Here is a 14,649-nt window from a genome sequence, read left to right as displayed (position 1 = left end):
AAATTAGATCTCAGGACTCCAGAGACTAGATAGCAGAGTCTAGATCTCAATTGCCTTCCTAGATCCAAGTTCACAAAGCAATTAAAGAGAAATTAAAGATTGCAGCAGTAAAGGAAATGGAATTGAACTCAATTATGCAGTAGGAAAATCAAAGAGATCTTAAATGGAGATTGAGACAAAAGTTCCTCAATTCTTCACACTCAAGACTCAAACAAAACCCAAAAAACAAAACAAAACGATCGGAGGAAGAAGAAGTGAATTCTCTCCTCCAATTCTCAAGCTATTGCAGAAAAACAGAAAAATGGAAATTCAGCTCTCAAGTTGACTAAGGATGAAAATTAAAATCAAAGTAAGCTCTCTCCCAAAAAAAACACTCTCTATTCTAATCCTAACTAACATCTATTTATACACTTTCTATTTCGGATCTAAGAATTTTGAGTGGGCTTTTTGATTTGGTGAAGAAATGAATTAAGTTGGATTTTTGAGTGAAATTCAGCCCATGTTGCTCCTAGGAGGTTGCTCTGCTCTTGTGGAGGGCAGAGCAGGGAAGCCTTGCATGTGGATCCAACTAGCGTGCCAAATTGGGAGGGGCATCAGGATGCTGCCCTGCCCAAGCTGCGCGCCCAAGCTTCCCTTGCTGTGCGTGCTAGCCGTGCCAATTTGTGTGCCATGCACCAAGAAATGCTGTCCTGCCCTCCACAAGGGCAGGGCAGCGCAGGCTTTCCTTGTTCTTGGGTGAGGTTCCAAGTTCGAAACTTGGTGGAAGGCATGCTGAGCTTTTCTTCTTGGCACATGATTCACGCTTAAGGCTTGGCTTCCTAGAGATCTTATGTTCGAAACTTGGTGGTAGCCTTTTAGCCAAGTGTGGCTCATTTTCCCTTGTGAGTAGCACTCCTTCCTTCCCTTCAGGTGCTTGGTTCGAAACCCATAAATGGCACTTGAAGAACAATTTCCTTGAATTTTTCCATGAGGAGCCCGAAACTGCTCTTGAGGAGGGTAGGGCAGAGATTTTCCTTCTCCCATTTCTTGGCCTAGAATTGTGCTCCGCCCTCAATGAGGGCAGTGTGCTCTCGTGGAGGGCAATGTGGCTTCCTCCCTTCCATGCGCTACATTCTTTTCTTCCTTGGGCCACGCTTTCTTAAGCCATGCTTCCTTCTTTTCTTCTTTTCTTCACCTACAAATAATCAAAACAACCAATCAAAATATCACTAAATTCACAAGGTTTATAAATCAATTAAAAATCAATTAAATTTAGCTTAAACCTCATGATTTAGCATCAATTAAATGGTGGTTGTTTGATTCAAATAAAACATGCAATTCCACTCTAAATTGCTTACTTAGGGTGCAAGAAAGTGCATAAAAACTAGTGAAACAAGTGAAATTAGCTTGAGAAATGGGTATATGATGACTTGTCATCACAACACCAACTTAAATCTTGCTTGTCCCCAAGCAAGCATCAAAATTAAGAGGAAATGAAATGAAAAAGAAGAGCATACATATCCTTATTAGGCATATAGTAGGGATCTTCTTATTTCTCCACCCTCTTGGCCTCTTCTTCTTTTCTTTCTCAAGAGATACTCCCTGCCTTGGTGGTTCTTTATCTGGGATGCTGAATTTCTCATCTGGGGGTTTTAGATCTAGTTCCTCCTTGACTTCTTTGGTTTGTTGCACCATTTCTACTGCTTTCAAGCATGGATTTAGAAGTCTTGGAGTTAACTCATTGACTGCCTCCTTCAAACTTTGATCTCTGGCCTTATCCTTCATAAAATCTTCTTCTTGAATGGGTTCATGCAAGGTTTTAAAAACATGAAATGCTAGATGCTCATCATGCACTCTCAGTAACAATTCCCCTTTTTCCACATCTATCAATGCTCTGCCCGTAGCTAGGAAAGGCCTTCCCAGGATGATGGGAGTGTCAGGGTCCTCTTCTATATCTGAGATAACAAAGTCAGCAGGGAGAAAGAATTTTCCCACTTTTACCAACACATTCTTCTATTTTTTTTATGCAATGTATCATGCACACCATCTTATGTTTGCAATCACAATGTTTCGATTTCTCTGTGCCTTGATGGTTACTCTTAATCTTACTTGCCTAAACACATATGCTACTGACATCCTCTTGTGTAAGATATTCATGATCCATTTTAGACTCCACCACCATTGTCCTAACTGTTGCTTAAGGATAAGCAAGCATTCTGAGTTGGTATCGGAAGGAGAAGAATGGGAGGAAAATGACAACAATAGAGAAGATGAATTGCAAGGTTGTAAAGTTCCTTTTCCTCTCATTTATTTCCAGCACTTTAAATTGCATGATTGTCTTTATATTCTCTGTATGCATGTGTGGTATGACTAAGCATAGCTTGAATTTAATTTACAACATGGTGTTGTACCATTATGACTGCCAACTTGAGTTTTGTGAGTTCAAAAGCAATAAAACATCATGATCATAAACAAACAAGGAATTAAAGAAGAATTTAGCATGTGCATACAAGTATTGGAAAGCTAGTATGATTGATTGTTGCTCAATTGCATTGGATTTTATTTAATTGAAGTTTTTCATCTAGTACATTTTGTGAAATCTTTTGAAATCATGAAAACCTTGAAGAAGCAAATACAATTAAAGCAAGAAAAGAAAAAAGGAAAGAATGAGAAAGCTGAAGGCTCTGAGTACCAATGGCAATTTATTTGCTAAGTGCTTGTGGTGTTTATGTATCAAGCCAAATGCTTGAAAACAAAACACTTAGAAGTCAAGGCTAGGCTCAAGTGCAAAAGCACTCCTTCAAAGCTCAAGGCTCTGAGCATCAATGATTAGAGAGTCAAGAAAAGAAAAGAAAAATGAGCTTAATGAAGTCCTCTAATTAAATGCTTGTGGTGCTTATGTATCAAGTGGTAATACTTGAAAACAAAGCATTTAGAAGTCGTAGCTTTGTTATTAACTCATAGGGCAAAGCACCCAAAAGGAGAAGCTAAAAAAAAATCAAATGCTTGTTTCAAGAAAAAATTATAAGGAAAAGATTTCATAGATTGAGCTAGATAGAAGCATCAATCATTTACATTTCTTTTGTGATTGAAGCATGCATAGAAAACTAGCTAACCATGAACATTGAGTTGCTATTCTTCTTACCTTGGATTCATCATATACCTATTTTTCTATGCTTTTTCATACAAGAAATTGATGATTTGTGCTTAAATATTGAATGCTTTTGTACTTAATTGGTATATTTCTTTGATCTTTTAATTTTATAAATCTTGTAGGAAATAAGAAGAAAAAGAAGCAAAGAAGCACAAAAAAAGGAGAAAAAAAGAGCTTTGGGACACACTTTGAAGTTGGAGCACACTTTGGAGCCTTAGGCCACGCTTTTAAAAGCGTGGCCCATGACCAAATTAAAGGAGAATAGGCAATCAGCACACACTGCCCTGCTCTTGCCAAGGGCAGAGCAGTATCGTGATGCAAAGTGAGGTTGGAAGCAAGAATTTTCGCTAAGGTAAAATCTGGGCGCTCACAGCATGACCATGCCTCCTTCAAAGGGCTATAACTTGAGCTACAAATGTCCGATTGATGTGATTCCAGTTGCGTTGGAAAGCTGACATTCAGAGCTTTCCAACGATATATAGTAATCCATATTTGGCGTACAATTGAGGGATGTGTGAAAGGCATCTTTAAGAGCAAAAAATAAGCGAAAATAAACCAAAGTGCTTCCACCAAGGTTCGAAGCTGGAGCCTCACTCCAAAGCAAAGTAGCGCTCATTTTTTTGCTCTGCCCTCTTGGAGAGCAGGGCAATGTCATGCTCTCTTCATGGAAAATCAAGAAAAATTGCTCCCCAAATGCTTACAGCAAGTTTCGAACTTGGGACCTCACCCAAGAGCAAGGAAAGCTTGCGCTGCCCTGCCCTTGTGAAGGGCAGAGTAGCATTTATTGGTGCATGGCACACAAAATTGGCACGGCCCAGTGAAGCATGTCACGCAACATAACACGGACCAAGAGGACTTGGAGCGCGCAAGGGTTCCCACACAAAGCTTCCCTGCTCTGCCCTCCATAAGAGCAGAGCAGCCTCCTGGGAGCATCATGGGCCAAAATTCAACCAAAATCTCATTTAAATTCAATTCCTCTCCAAGTTGAATCAAGGCCATGCAAACCCATTTCTCCTCAAATCCAAAGCAAGCTAAGCCCACATCATCACTCAAAGGCACAAGAACAAGCTAGAATTAGGATTATCATTTAATTTGTTTTTCATTTCAATTTCATTTTATTTTGTAAAGCCTATATAAGGCATCATTTCCATCTTTGTAGAGAGGGGGGCTTGCTCCATTAGGGAAGAGTAGTAGTAGAGAGCTCTCTCTTTAGTCTTTCTCTTGTTTTGAAAATTTGGATTGAGGTTGGAGGAATTCTGTTCCAATCTTTGATCTGAAATCCATGCTTTGTTCTTCTGCATAATTCAAGGAATTTTGATTTAAATCAAGGCTCTCTTTACTGCTTCCATCTCTATTTCTTCTTCAATCTGTTTGCTGTTGAATCAAGGAAGGAATTGAGATCTAGACTTGTTTTCTAGTCTCTTTGATTCCCTGAGATCTTCATTTGTCTCTTTAAATTTCACAATTGAGCTTAATTACATTCTGTGTTGCTTCTTCAAGCAATTTTCCATTTCTGTTTAAATCTGCTGCACTTATTTCATCTTTTACTCCTCTGCTTGATTGCTCTTTACATTTTCTTGTTGAAGTTTTAATTCCTAGCACCCAATCCCTTTTACTTTTCATGCAATTTAATTATTCTGCAATTATTCTAAGTGCTGCTTATTGCTTTCCTTTAAATTTTCTGCACCCAATCCCCTTTACATTTAATGCAATTTACATTTCTTGTCATTTAAGAATCTGCCAATTTACTTTTCTTGCAATTTAAGTTTCAGCTCTTTTATTTTCTTGTTCTTTAAGTTTCAATTACTTTACTTTCTGCACTTTAAATTTTCCTTGCTATTTACTTTCTGTTGGCTACATTTCACTCAATTCCACTTCAATGTTAGCTTGACTAAACTAATCACCTACTAAAGTTGCTTGATCCATCAATCCCTGTGGGATCGACCTCACTCTAAGTGAGTTATTACTACTTGATGCGACCCGGTATACTTTCCGGTTGGATATGTGTGTTGGAAATTCGTTTTTCCACAAAAACACCATCAAGTTTTTGGCGCCGTTGCCGGGGATTGATTAGATCAACAATGATTATGTGGGTGAGAAGTCTAGATCAAGCATTTTCTTTATTTTTGTTCTCTGTTCTAAGTTGAAACCAAGGTGTTTGAGTTTTTTCCTCACTAAGAAATTCTCATCTCTGATATGAGTAATTTCAGTTTTTCTTGGTGTTGTGTTTTCCAAAATTCAAATGGAGTTCAACTCATCTTATGATCAAACAAATTTTATGGGATATCACCCACCATCACCAATCTCTAATGGTGGCTGGGAATATCACCAAGAAAATACAAATTCTAAGCACTCCAATCCATGGAGATTTGCTTCACAGACACAAGATGAGCAAGAAAACCATATGGGATATTTTCTTCCATGTGCGTGCTGGCCGTGCCAATTTGTGTGCCATGCACCAAGAAATGCTGCCCTGCCCTCCACAAGGGCAGGGCAGCGCAGTCTTTCCTTGTTCTTGGGTGAGGTCCCAAGTTCGAAACTTGGTGGAAGGCATGCTGAGCTTTTCTTCCTGGCACATGATTCACGCTTAAGGCTTCGCTTCCTAGAGATCTTGTGTTCGAAACTTGGTGGTAGCCTTTTAGCCAAGTGTGGCTCATTTTCCCTTGTGAGTAGCGCTCCTTCCTTCCCTTCAGGTGCTTGGTTCGAAACCCATAAATGGCACTTGAAGAACATTTTCCTTGAATTTTTCCATGAGGAGCCCGAAACTGCTCTTGAGGAGGGCAGGGCAGAGATTTTCCTTCTCCCATTTCTTGGCCTAGAATTGTGCTCCGTCCTAAAGGAGGGCAGTGTGCTCTCGTGGAGGGCAATGTGGCTTCCTCCCTTCCATGCACTACATTCTTTTCTTCCTTGGGCCACGCTTTCTTAAGCCACGCTTCCTTCTTTTCTTCTTTTCTTCACCTACAAATAATCAAAACAACCAATCAAAGTATCGCTAAATTCACAAGGTTTATAAATCAATTAAAAATCAATTAAATTTAGCTTAAACCTCATGATTTAACATCAATTAAATGGTGGTTGTTTGATTCAAATAAAACATGAAATTCCACTCTAAATTGCTTACTTAGGGTGCAAGAAAGTGCATAAACACTAGTGAAACAATTGAAATTAGCTTGAAAAATGGGTATATGATGACTTGTCATCACCTTGAACACCAAACTTGTCTTTCACTATATGCTGCATATAGAGATTCTTCTAAGTGCTTGTCAAATTTGATTTAGAATTCATGAACCTTGCTTTATTAGCTACTTTAAAAATCCTAAAACTACTGAAAGTATATAAAACATGGGATGCCTCCTGTTCCGAGGGTTACCTGAAACGTGCAGCTCGGTCTTCCGGCAAGGCCCGAGGTGGTGGGTCTGAGACCCGAGCTGGTTGTGCTGAACGGCGGGGGGTTGTACCTGCAATGACACTCCGATGCTTAAGTTAGCATGGGTCCAAGCAGATATCAAGTAGAATTAGAGTATGAGTTATACCTGGGTGCTCTAGTGTATTTATAGTAGTTGGCTGCGATCATCCCTGGATAAGATATTCTTATCTTATCTTATCTTTTGGGAGATTCATCTCTATCTTTGCGGAACCGCCTTTCCCAGGCCCTTTCGGCCTTTAGGTTTTGGGCTTAGTTCCTTCTGATGGGCCTTTCTTTGGCCTGTTTGTCCGAGGTCCGACCTCGAACGTGGGCCTTGGGTCGAGGTCGGGCCTTCTATCAGCTTTACCGAGTTTGGAGAGCTCGGTCAGGGTATGAACAGTGCCCCTGCCCGAGTTCGTCTTTTTTCGGAAGGTCGAGCTCGGGCATAGTAGTTTTTCAAAATTTGAAAACGGTCGTTTCAGCATTTATTGCTTGTTACCGTTTCTTCCTCGATTTCCGTGCGGCGCTCTGTGGAGGCTTTATTTATTTGCCCCTTTCTTCATTTTTCTTTGTTTATTCATCACTTCTTTTCGAGCATCTTCTCTTCTTTCTCTGTTCTTCGTCTTCCATTTTTTGTGCGTTTTTTCAGAGTTCTTTTCTGCGCCGCCGTTTTTCCTTTCGTCGGAGCTCGTCGCTTTCTTCTTTTCCAGGTTTTGCTTTTTTCGCTTTTATTCTTCGTACGCTTCTTTTTTCTGATATCTTCTATGCCCGGGTTGCCCCGAAAAGAGGCGCCGCTATTGCTTTGTATGTGTGTGTGGGGGACTCTTTTCTCCGATCCATTTTTGTTATTCGAGTTGCTGCCTTCTTGTTTGTAAAAGAACTTTGCTTTCTTTTGTTTTTGTTGAATTTGGTTTTTCTGCCTTTGTGTGATTTTTGTCTTGCTGTTGTATTCTTTCTTTGTAGGCAAGATTTTTTTATGTCTCGAAAGGTGTTTCAAGCAATGTCGACCAAGATTCCGAGTGGTCTAGGTTGGGTAGATCCTGCTCCTTTAAGGGTCCCGTCTGTTGTAGATTCTGAGTATCTGATTAGGTTCTGTAGGGAGTGTAGTATTTGTGAGAACAGGGAGTCTGAGCGGGATTACGAGTTAGCAGCCCCGGAGTCCGAGGAGAGGGTATGTTTTCCGCCGTTTAGAAAGTTCCGAGAAACTTTTCTTCTATGCTTTATGATTGTTTCTTCTCCAAGCTAGGTGTCCGTCTTCCTTTCACCGACCTGGAATCCGAGGTCCTTTGGTCTTGTAACCTTGCCCCTACACAACTCCATCCGAACTCTTGGGCGTTTTTAAAGCTTTTCCAACTTTTGTGTCAGATTTTAGGCGTCTCCCCTTCTGTTTCTCTTTTTTCTTATCTGTTTGTACTGACGAAGCCGGGGTCGGGTGCTGGGAGGGTGTCCTGGGTTTCGTTTAGGGCTAACCAGGGTAGGAAATTTTGCACTTTGTATGAGTCGTTTCACGATTTCAAAAACTATTACTTCAAAGTCCGGGCTGTTGGAGATGTCCGACCTTTTTTCTTAGATGAGAGTGGGGAGCCTTCGTTTCCTCTTTGTTGGCAAGAGAGTGTGGTGTCGGTTAAGTACACTTTCGAGAGTCTAGATGAGGTGGAACAGGCTTTCGTTGGTGTGTTGAGCAGTCTATGGGGTCGGGCACCTCACTTGGATACGAAGAAAATGTTGGGAGATCCAAGCCTTCTCCGTTCCGAGTTAGGTAGTTCCCGACCTCTTTTTGAGATTTCATTTTCATATTTTGACTTTGTTTTGATCTTTCTGTTTGATAACCTCTTGTTTCGTTTCTGCAGAGATGTCTTCTCAGGCTGATTCTATGAAGTTTCTCCGTCGAGCGAAGAAATCTGCGGCATCTCGGAATCTCGAGGCTGAAGCTTCTCCCCGACCTTCTCCGCAGAAGACTACAATTGGAGTTCAGACTCGGTCGAAGACCATTCCGGTCCCTCAGTTCCGAGCTATAACTCAGGATCCTCCGACCTCCGGACCCGGTCAGCTTTCCCCGACCTCGACCTCGGGTCCTCCCCCCAAGAAACAGAAGACTTCCCGAGAGCCTGCTGGTTTCAATGACAAGGATTTCGATGCTCTCGGTTGGGTTGAGCAGCACATTCTTCCTCAGACTTTTATTTCTACTGATGATGCGTCCATGGAGCATCACTTTCAGTATATGGCGCGGAGTTGTGTTCGGATGGCTAGCCTTCATGCCGCCATTGCTCGGGAGTTTAAGAAAGCTCCCCTTGGGGCGACCAGCTCCCGACTTGAGAAGGCCCGGTCCGAGCTTGATAAGGTTAGTCAGCTGAAGGATGCTAGGATTGCCGAGCTGGAGGAGTCTTTGGAGGAAGAGAAGACTAGGGCTACCGCGGCTGTGGCGGTGGCGAAGACGTCTGAGGAGATGGCGAGGGTGGCGACGGAGAACTATACCAAGCTGTATGCTGAGCTTGTGGAGACGAAGGAGAAGCTGCAATCTGCTCGGGATGACTTTTATGAGCTGGAAGATAATGTGGCCAAGGGTATGGATGCTATGTTTGTGAATTGAGGGATCAGGTCCGGGTTCTTGCTCCCGAATTGGATCTCAGTTTGTTCAGTACGGATAACATGGTTGTGGAGGGGAAGATTGTTCCTGCCCCTGTTGAGGATGAGGTTCCGATGTCCGACCCCAAGGCTCCGGTGTCCGACCCCGAGGCTCCGGTCGTGAACCCGACTTCACCTTTGGCCGAGGATAGAGTTGGTATGGAGGTTCCAAGCGATGGTGCTGTTCCTGCAGTCCCGATATCCATGTTTCAGCCAGGTGTTGATGCGGAGTCTGGAAAGGGCCTTGATCCTCTGTAATTTTTTGTACTTTTTGTGCTTTTGCCCGACCTGTGGGCTTTTTGTTTTTTGGATGTTTTCTGCAAACATTTTGGACACCTGTTCTGCTATTTTAGCTACTCTTGTAGCTTTATTATGCCATGCTTTGTGTTTCGATTGTCTCGTTCCGCTTTTATGCTTTTTAGTTGTTCTCGGGTAACAACTTTTTAGCTAGCGTTTTGACTTCTCGCTTTTTGCTTTTTTAGTTGTTTTTGGGTAACAACTTTTTAGCTAGCGCTTTGACTTCTCGCTTTTTGCTTTTTAGTTGTTTTTGGGTAACAACTTTTTAGCTAGTGCCTTGACTTTCTCGCTTTTGCTTTTTAGTTGTTTTTGGGTAACAACCTTTTAGCTAGCGCCTTGACTTTCTCGCTTTTTGCTTTTTAGTTGTTTTTGGGTAACAACTTTTTAGCTAGCGCCTTGACTTTCTCGCTTTTTGCTTTTTAGTTGTTTTTGGGTAACAACTTTTTAGCTAGCGCCTTGACTTTCTCGCTTTTTGCTTTTTAGTTGTTTTTGGGTAACAACTTTTTAGCTAGCGCCTTGACTTTCTCGCTTTTTGCTTTTTAGTTGTTTTTGGGTAACAACTTTTTAGCTAGCGTTTCTCGAAGTCCTGGTTCTTTGCCAGCTTCTTTCTTGGGTCCGAGTTTACTCTCGGACATCGGGATCCTTGAGTACCCCTTTGGTCAGGTCCGACTTCGTTGTTTGGTCGGCCTTTTTTAAGTTATTTTTGTAACTTCTTTTCTATTTGGCTTTTTGAGCCATTTCAGAGTTACGTTTATAACTTCTCACATTAATTTGAACCTCGTCGCTTCATCTTTGTCGACCTCGTATGGCCTTTGGCAAATGATTTTTTGCGTTTTGCCGAGCATAAATTAATGCGCCTTGGTGGGGTACTTTTTAGGATATGCTTTATAACGAGAAAGAGAAAATAAAGAAATTTGATTAGTATTAAAAAGAAGAATATGTACAAAGTGTTTACCCTTTTGACTAGGTCGGGTGTCCTACTTAACCGGGTGTCTCATTAAAAAACCCTCGTGGGGAAAAAGAGTACACCTCGGGTTAAGTTTTTCTAGCTGTAGTATCGTCTTAGGTTACAGGCGTGCCAGGTTCTGGGCAGCTCATTGCCTTCTAGGTCGGATATCTTGTAGTAGCCTGTCCCTAAGACTTCTGTTACTTTGTAGGGCCCCTTCCAATTTGCGGCTAGCTTTCCTTCTCCCGATTTTTGTGTTCCGATGTCGTTTCGGATTAAAATCAGGTCGTGAGTGGAGAAGCTTCGTTTTATCACCTTTCGGTTATATCTGAGGGCCGTTCGTCGTTTTAAGACTTCTTCTCTGATTCGGGCTCTTTCTCGGACCTCGGGTAGGAGGTCGAGTTCTTCCCTTTGTGCCTGAGGGTTACCTCCTTCGTTGTAGAAGATGGTTCTGGGTGATCCTTCGTCTATTTCGACGGGAATCATTGCCTCCATTCCGTAGGCTAGTCGGAATGGGGATTCTCCTGTTGTAGAGTGCGGGGTTGTCCGATATGCCCATAATACCTGGGGGAGTTCATCGGCCCATGCCCCTTTGGCCTCTTGGAGTCTTCGTTTTAACCCGGCCAAGATGACTTTATTTGCGGCCTCTGCTTGTCCATTGGCTTGCGGGTGTTCGACCGATGTGAACTGCTGTTTGATTTTTAGCTCGGCCACCAAGTTCTGAAAACTTGTGTCTGTGAACTGTGTTCCATTGTCTGTTGTGATGGAGTAGGGGACTCCGAACCTCGTGACAATGTTTTTGTATAGGAATTTACGGCTTTTCTGAGCCGTAATAGTGGCTAAGGGTTCAGCCTCGATCCACTTTGTGAAGTAGTCGACCCCTACTATGAGGTACTTGACTTGCCCCGGTCCTTGTGGGAATGGGCCGAGTAGGTCGAGTCCCCACTTTGCGAAGGGCCATGGTGCGGTGATGCTTATGAGGTCTTCGGGCGGTGCTTTGTGAAAATTGGCGTTTTTTTTGGCAGGGGGGGCATATTTTCACAAACTCTGCCGCGTCTCTTTGCAAGGTCGGCCAGTAGAACCCGGCTCTGACTATTTTCTTGGACAGGGCCCGGGCTCCGAGATGGTTCCCACACATGCCTTTGTGGACTTCTTCGAGGACGCTCTTTGTTTCTGTGGTCGGGACGCACCTCAGGAGGGGGTTTGAGAATCCTCTTCTGTATAATACGTCGTGGATTAACGTGTAGTTCTGGGCGTCTTTTGTAAGCCTTTTAGCTTCTTTTCTTTCGGCGGGGAGAGTTCCCGATTTCAGATAGTTGAGTATGGGGGTTATCCATCCTTGTTGTTGCCGGATATATTTAGTATTTCTTCCTCCCTTAACACGGAGGGGGATTGTAGAGTTTCTTGGAGGAGACTTCTGTTGTTCCCTCCGGGCTTGGTGCTAGCAAGTTTTGAGAGGGCGTCTGCCCGGGCATTTTGCTCCCGGGGTATGTGCTGGATTTGTATTTCCGGGAAGTGTCGTAATTGCGCCTGTGTTTGGTCCAGGTATTTTTTCATAGTAGGGTCTTTGGCCTGGTAGCTTCCATTTACTTGTGATGTGACGACCTGGGAGTCGCTGAAGATCGTGATCCTCTTTGCTCTGACCTCTTCGGCTAGTTTTAGTCCCGCTAGTAGGGCTTCGTATTCGGCTTGGTTATTTGAGGCCTGGAACTCGAATTTTAGGGATAGCTCAATCCGTGTTCCTTGATCGCTTTCGAGTATAACACCGGCCCCGCTTCCTGTTTTGTTTGAGGATCCGTCGACATACAGATTCCATGAGAGTGGGGTTCCCGGGGTCTCAGTGTATTCTGCGACGAAGTCGGCTAGGTATTGAGATTTTATGGCAGTCCGGGCTTCATAGTGGAGGTCGAACTCGGACAATTCCACCGCCCATTGTAGGATTCGTCCTGCCATGTCTGTCTTTTGTAGGATGTGTCTCATGGGTTGGTTTGTCCGGACTTTGATGGTGTGGGCTTGAAAGTAGGGGCGGAGTCTCCGAGCTGTGAACACTAGTGCATAGGCGAATTTCTCTATTTTCTGATAGTTTAATTCGGCCCCTTGTAGTGCTTTGCTTACGAAGTATATGGGGTGTTGCCCCTCCTCATTTTCTCGTATTAGTGCCGAGGCGACTGCCCGATGTCCGACCGACAGGTATAGTACGAGCTCTTCCCCTTTTAGTGGTCGGGTTAAGATTGGTGGCTGCCCGAGGAATTCCTTGAATTCTTGGAAGGCCTTTTCGCATTCCGGGGTCCAAGAGAAGGGTTTCCCTTTCTTTAGGAGTGAGTAGAGAGGGAGTGATCTTATCGCTGATCCTGCCAAGAATCTTGATAGGGCGGCTAGTCTCCCATTTAGTTGTTGTACTTCTTTGACACACGTCGGGCTTTTCATATTGAGTATTGCTTGGCATTTGTCCGGGTTTGCTTCGATGCCTCTCTGAGTCAGCATGAAGCCTAAGAACTTCCCGGCTTCTGCGGCGAAGGTGCACTTTGTCGGGTTAAGTCTCATGTTGTGTTTCCGGAGGGTGTCGAAGATACTGCTGAGGTCGGCGACCAAGTTTCTGTCTTCTTGTGTCTTTACTAGCATGTCGTCGACGTACACCTCTAGCTGTAGCCCGATGTGTTCTGAGAACATTTTGTTCATTAGCCTCTGGTAGGTTGCCCCTGCGTTCTTCAGCCCGAAGGGCATTACTACGTAGCAGTAGTTTGCCCTTGGGGTTATGAACGAGGTCTTTTCTTGGTCGGGTCCATACATCGGGATTTGATTGTATCCCGAGTATGCATCCATGAAGGAGAGGTATCTGTAGCCCGAAGCGGCATCGACTAAGGCGTCGATGTTCGGTAGTGGATATGGATCTTTGGGGCAGGCTTTGTTGAGATCCGTGTAGTCGACGCACATCCTCCATTTTCCATTGGGCTTCTTCACTAGGACCACGTTTGCGAGCCATAGGGGGTACTTTACTTCCCTAATGAACCCTGCATCTAGTAGTGCTTGCACTTGTTCTTCTATTGCTTGCATGCGTTCGGGCCCGAGCTTCCTGCGTCTTTGTTGGACAGGTCGGGATCCCGGGTATACTGATAGCTTATGGCACATCAGGTCGGGGCTTATGCCTGGTATATCGGAGGCTTTCCAGGCGAAGAGGTCGGAATTCTCCCTTAAGAGGGTTGTGAGTTCCTCCTTTAGGCCTGCTTCGAGGTTTGCCCCTATGTTTGTTACTTTCTCGGGTGTGTTCCCGATCTGGATCTTTTCGGTCTCTCCTTCTGGTTGTGGCCGAAGATCTTCTCGGGCTTGGACTCGCCCGAGTTCTATTGTGTTGACCTCTTTCCCTTTTAGGCTCAGGCTTTCGTTGTAGCATCGTCGTGCTAGTTTTTGGTCGCCTTTTAGGGTAGCGATTCCCTTTGCGGTAGAGAACTTCATACAGAGGTGTGGGGTCGAGACTATAGCCGCTAGTCTGTTTAGGGTTGGTCGTCCGATGAGGGCATTGTATGCTGTAGTGACGTCGACTACAATGTAGTCGATGCTTAGTGTTTTGGTTTGCTCGCCTTTTCCAAAGGTAGTGTGTAATGAGATGTATCCCAAGGGGCGGATCGGGGTATCTCCTAGTCCAAACAGGTCAGTGGGATAGGCTTTTAGCTCTTTTTCTTCGAGTCCGAGCTTGTCGAAGGCTGCTTTGAACAGGATATCTGCTGAGCTTCCTTGGTCGATCAGGGTTCGATGTAAGTTGGCGTTGGCTAGGATGATGGTGATCACCATAGGGTCGTCGTGTCCGGGTATTATTCCAAGAGCATCTTCTCGGGTAAATGAGATAGTAGGTAACTCGGGTAAGGGGCTGTCTTCTCGGACATGGTAGACTTCTTTGAGGTGTCTCTTCCGTGAGGATTTGGATGTCCCTCCCCCTGCGAAACCTCCGTTTATCATGTGTATGTGCCTTTCAGGAGTTCGCGGGGTTCGTGTTTGCTCGGCCCGATCTTCGTTATCTCCCGTCTTCTCTTTCTGGTTTCTTCTCCTTTCTCAGCTATGTATCTGTCGAGTTTTCCCTCTCTGGCTAGCTTTTCTATAACATTCTTTAAGTCGTGGCAGTCGTTAGTAGAGTGGCCGTAGAGTCTGTGATATTCGCAGTACTCAGACCGATCTCTTCCTGCTCTCTTGTGCTTCAGAGGTTTGGGTGGTGGGATCTTCTCGGTGTGGCATACTTCTCTGTAGACG

The sequence above is a fragment of the Arachis stenosperma genome, chromosome 3 (assembly GCF_014773155.1).
Source record: "Arachis stenosperma cultivar V10309 chromosome 3, arast.V10309.gnm1.PFL2, whole genome shotgun sequence".
NCBI lineage: Eukaryota > Viridiplantae > Streptophyta > Magnoliopsida > Fabales > Fabaceae > Arachis > Arachis stenosperma.
The sequence above is the reverse complement of the archived record's forward strand: the minus strand, read 5'-3'. Positions refer to the sequence as shown.